This window comes from Coffea arabica, chromosome 1c, assembly GCF_036785885.1.
Source record: "Coffea arabica cultivar ET-39 chromosome 1c, Coffea Arabica ET-39 HiFi, whole genome shotgun sequence".
NCBI classification, from domain to species: Eukaryota; Viridiplantae; Streptophyta; class Magnoliopsida; order Gentianales; family Rubiaceae; genus Coffea; species Coffea arabica.
Window position 1 is genome coordinate 33,608,135 of NC_092310.1, and position 6,036 is coordinate 33,614,170.

A 6,036-nucleotide genomic window follows, 5' to 3' on the forward strand; every position below is an offset into this window, starting at 1 on the left:
AAAACTAACCGATACTAGAGAAATCATCTACAAATGATATTTACTCATAAAAATTATCAGAAAAATTTTCCTAATAAAGAAAATGCAGAAAACATGCCATTAAAGAGAATAAAACCTAGAAAATGAGAAAATTACGGTTTCTCACAGTACTTGTTATAATTTGACGAGTAAGATATATATAGTTGTCATGGTGGTTGTAGTTATCAGCTTTTCTAGGGTTTACTTTCTAGTACTCATGGTATGTATGACTTGATGTACTAGTTTATGCAACTTTTGAAGCCGTAATCGAGTAAGTAGAACTTTCTTTTAGCGTGAAATCTATTTTCTCATTTTAAGTATTGAGTCCTGGCGCGAGCTAGGCAGGCATCCCACCGATACCCTAGGGTTCGCCCTTGGGAGAAGTGAGGGCGTCACACTAAAGCTATTTGGAAATTGCCATTTGAGGGGGTAAACATTTTTTCAATTTGGAAAAGAGGGAAGTTTCCAAAATCCATCAATTGTTCCAGCTTGTTTCCTAATTCTAAAGCCACAAAACTAAGGCTGTCAGATAGAGTGTTCTTGAGTTCCTTTGAGTCATTTGTTGTTGTCTTCCTTAGTTGCTACTCTTAATCAAATTCCAGCCTATTTCCAGTAAAATTTTCAAGTCTTTGAGGTCAGCTTTGAGTCATTTGTCGTCTAGGGCAGTGATATTTTCCCTTTCATTTCATTGCTACAACCTTACTTGGTCTAAATTGTTAATTGGTTCAGTGCTAGAAGGAACTCTAATTTCTTCAAGGAGTTGAATGAGGAGCCTTGAAAATTGGATTGGTGAGCTCATTAGAGGGTTTTAGTGAGTGAAAACATGAGTGCGAGTGCATACATGTGAGGAAGTGTGTGAGGTAAAATTATCTCTTTTCACTACTAAATACACAGCTTTCACTTTACCATGACTAATGAGGGAGAAACAAGCTCCCAAGCTTTTAATTTCAAAATTTTTACAGAGGCATTAAAGGGTGAATTGGGACGAATGATGGATCAAAAGTTGGAGGTGATGCACCAACGAATTGATAGCTTGGAAATGTCACGAGAAAGTTCCAAAGGCAGCCATGGAAACGCTTACATGCATGATTCGAGTAACTTCAATTCGGATGAAGAATATGAACCTAAGCAAAGGAGAACTAAGTGAGATACTAGACCATTGGGTGACATCATTAAAGGCATTAAAATGAAGATCCCACCCTTTCAAGGATGATCGGACCCTGATGCATATCTAGAATGGGAGAAAAGGATCGAACTCGTCTTCGATTGCAATGTCTATTCGGAGAAGAAAAAAATGAAGTTGGCAGTGGTAGAATTCACCGATTATGCCATTGTTTGGTGGGACCAAGTCTCCACTAGTTGAAGTAGAAGTGGAGAACCCACTATTCAAACATGGGCCGAGTTGAGACATCTCATGAGGAAGCAATTTGTACCAAGTCATTACTACCGTGACTTGTACCAAAAGTTTCAAACTCTTACTCAAGGAGCTCGGAGTGTTGAGAACTATCACAAAGAGATGGAGATTTTGATGTTGAGAGCGGACATTACGGAGGATAGGGAAGCGACAATGGCTCACTTCTTGAATGGTTTAAGACCAGAAATTGTTGAGCAAGTGGAGTTACAACATTATGTGGAGCTTAGTGACTTGATGGAGAAGGCCATCAAGATTAAGAGGAGACTAAAGAGGAGGGGTCAGTCAAGGAACTACACCAACTTTTCACCTTCTTATACATGAAATTCACTACCAAAGAAAGAGGAAAAGGGGGCGGCCAGTTCTACACCCTCAAGACCAAAGCAAGATTCGACCAAATAGAAGTCTAAACCAACCCCTAAGACTACCATTGAGTCAAGCAAGGGTAGGAACAGAGATACCAAGTGTTTTAAGTGCCAAGGTCAAGGACATATCGCAAGTCAATGTCCGAACCAATGCACCATGATCATCTGTGAGACCCTGATATTTTACTTGTCTTTATAACTCTTATTTGAACTTACTTGCCTTTGATTCATGGTTGAATTTGAACCAAGGGAGTGACTTTTGTTAAGAAAAGGTTTATAATCTCAAGTTGTTAGAAAATATAGAAAGTTTCATAGGAGGCTCTGTGCAAATTTGGGAAAATGGCTATAACTTCGTATAGGAAAGTCGGAATTGAGTTCCGTTTGCTGCGTTTGAAACTAGACTCATATGAATTCCTTTGGTGTAAAATTCAGATTTTGATTCAATCTCTATAAATTCCAGAAAATTAACAAAATTGACAGAAAATTCTGCCCTACACAATTAAACATAGGAATGTTGTAGTAGCTTATGGCTCAATTTAGACTAACTTATGAGCTTAATTTCTTTGAGATGCCTTCTAAAGATTATAAGTGTTTTAAGTCTAGTTTTTAGCAAGCCAAGTTATATGAATGTTTGACATTTATAACTCAAGATATGATTTTTCCAAAGAAAGGGCATAAGTTAGGGTTTTTTGTGCATACTAGGGTTTTTGGTATGTTTTTGGTGCATTTTGGTAGTGTGATCACTTGGTGAGGTGTGTGTACTAAATTTGGTGGATAAGAATGAGTATTAAGTAAGAGAAAGTGTGTGATTAGAAGTGCTTATAATAAGTTAGTGAATCATAAGTAAAACCACAAGTACGTGCGAGTTAAGGAAAATAGGCTTGAACTGACGTGCACCGTTTGCTACTGATTGAGTACACTACTTGAACATTATTTTATTACCTTAATTTCCTTGTTATTAATTGAAAAAAATCAGCCCCAAAATATCCTTAATCCAGCCGAAATTTTGGACCAAGAAAAAGAGAGAAAAGAAAGAAAAATGAGAATTCTCTAGAAGATGGTAACAAGCCTCTTTCTTTGACTTTTGACCAAAACTTTCTTATCATTTAATTCTTCTTTCTTGTCTTAAAACCAAACAAAACAAACTCAAGAGAAGGTGAGATAGAGAACTGTAAGCTAGGGGGAAAAACAAAGAGGAAAAAAATCTATCCAAGGCCTTGACCAAGACCCTTTGACCAAGCCTTTCTTGGTTTTCATCTTGTACACATTGAACCCAACCATTTTATTTTCTTGCAAGCTTGGCCGAGAGAGAGAGGAGACGAAAATTCTATCTTGATTTCCTTGCTTGATTTGTGGAACATCCAAACACTAACCCAAATCCATATCGATTAATCTTAAGTTAAGCTTGGAGAGAAGACCTTGGTGGAGTTTTTGGAGGAGTAAAACTCTTGTTTGCTTGGGGTTTGAGGTAAGTTTCTAGAAAACATCTCTTTTATTTGTCTCTTGAGATTCATTCAAGATAAGTTATGATTGAAGCTAAAAGAAGCATGGTTATGAAAGATTTTATGGTTTTGGCTAGGGTAGCATGTAATTTCCAGCCTTGATATGCATTTTCCAGCCATGAGATGAACTTTATAGTTTTGATATGAGATGGTTTAACTTTGATGTGAACTTTGAAGCTTTGGTATATGGTTTTCCAGCTTTGGTTGTGTGAGGACTCGCAAATTCCTTGTATTTTTCCTCAAAAATACCCTTTTATTTGAAAATTAGTATTTACCAAAGGCCACTACCCAAATATTTCACCTAAGTGTAGATAAACCTAGAAAATAGGGTTTTACGTTTCGGTTTCAAGTTTGGAGCAAAATTAGGGTTTTCGCAATTTTTCGCCGGATGAATTTTCGGTACAGAGTAAGGATTAAATTTGAGGATTAAAAGTGACTTTTAAGTGAGAAATAATATGTGATTGGTAGCAATGATATAAGGTTAGTGAATGGGAAGTAAAAACCCTAGTACGTGAGTTTTTAAGAAAAACGGCGCGAACCGGCGGGTCCCGCGCACTACCGTTTGAACGCACCACTTGACCACCATTTTTGCTTACCAAACAAATTTATTGAACTTGAGCAAAATATCTTCTCTCTTGGCAGCAAGCTTGACCGAAATTTGTGGCTCATAAGCAAGGGAAAGAAAGAGAAAAATTAGTGGCTAAGATTAGGCCAAGTGTTGGGCAATTTGTGGACACCATTAGTTCTAATCCTTTTGGCTTTAATATAAGACAACTTAGCTTCATACCTCTTCATATTTCTGCCAAGGGAGCTGAGAGAGAGAGAGGAGAAGAACAAGAGTGAACTTTCTTCATTTCTTCTTGATTCAAGCTACAAAGTGAGAAATCAAAAGAACTAAACCGATTAAACTTCTCCTTGAGTGATTAGCTAGTGTTTGGTGGTGAAATTTTGGAAAGAGAAGGCTTGGGCTACACTTGGAGAACTCATATTAAGGTAAGGAAGATGATATCTCTCTAAATTTTTCTTTCAATCTTGGTTAAATTAAGTCTAGTAACTTGAGTAGTAGTGGAATCATGGATGCTAGCATGTTTGGAAGTTTTTCCCCTCTTTATATGATGAACTAGGGTTTGGGAAATTCTGCCCAACTTTTTGTATGATGCTTGTATGTTACAATTAATGTTGTATAAGATGTTTTGGTAGTGTGAGAAGTGAGAAATTGGGGAAAGTTGCACTAGAAACTACAAATTTCAGATTTCTGGAAATTCTAGCTTCCATTCTGTCCGGTTTGGTAACTGCATGTTAGAGGCCGAATTGGCCTTGGGTCAAAGAAGGAAAGTTGTAGAGAATGGTATTTTGTATGTGGCTGCAAAATTTCAGCTCAATCGGAGTAATGTAGGTCATGAAAAGTCCGAAATACCCTTACCGTTTTAAGTATTTCCCAAGCAGTCCGTGTGATCAGTTAAGTCCAGTTTATCACGTTTTTCGACTAGGATCCATTCTGATTTAGCTTTTTGCCAAAACATGAAAGTTGTAGTATTCTGAATTAGCTTTCAAATTCCTCTAATAACACCTGATTCGGACTTGTGTACTCTGAGTTATGTCCATTACAGTGTTCTGGGTTTAAACAGCCGACGAATTGGTTTCTGGTTTAGTAATTCGAGAATTTGACCAAGTTACATTAGAAAATGGACTAAGTGACCTTCATGAACATTGTAACCCTGAGTCTTAGCTTCGAAACGGCATAGGTTACGTTTTAATCCGATAAGCGTAGCCTCGGATACGTTATTTCCGCTTTCATACGTCAAATCTGTCTTTTGCTAAATTGAATTTCTGCACTTGTTATTACTGTATTTCTTATTCTTATGATATTGTGAGCCTATGGAACGGCTCTTGACTTGAATTGCTTATGTGTGATGTTGGGTTGTGGTTGAGGAAGAATAATGAAGCCAAAATGGCTGGAAAATTAGGTAAACACAAAGGGCGTGCTGCCCAAATTTTCACCCGAGGTCTAGGTTTCTATTTGAACTTGTATACTTTTGTTAGGCCAATACCATGACCGGTTTTCCATTTTAAAACATGATTTTTCATCCTTGGCTTCAAACAACCCTCTTCTTACTTGAAAGTCATCTTTACACGTTTTACTCTTAATTAGTCGGGTATCTTCGTTTCCCTTAAATGTTTTGCTCGATAACCTGTAATATGTTCTCTTGTTCAACCTTAGGTTTCATTGGTGACTAAGGGTAATATCCGGAAGGATTTTGCATGTTATTTTGCATATCTAGGTGAGTGTTCCTTATTTGACTTTATGGCTTGTTGTTATCATTTGCTAATGTGTTAATTGCTTTTAATGATTTCCAAAACGAGCTTTCTAGGCGAGCGTGTACTTTATCGCACTCGACCTAAATAACTGTGCAATTTTCAAGGATTTAATGATTGAAATGTTACTTGCGCATGAATGTAAGCCTTTTGGGCTGAACTGGCCATTGCCCCTTGTTACCGGTCGTCTCGAGCCAGAAGCGGACTCGGTCGGGCGATTAGGGACTTGGGTGAACGTTTGGTATACTCGAGTATTACCGTGTAGGTTGGTGGAGACTGGCCAACGGCCAGGACGGGGGTGAATGAATGAATGAACGAACGAACGAACGAACGAGGGTTTATTGATAAACGAAAAATGCATTTTCTAATGATTGGAGGAATAAGGGGAAATGTCAGGAGAACGAATGAATGAAATAACGAATTG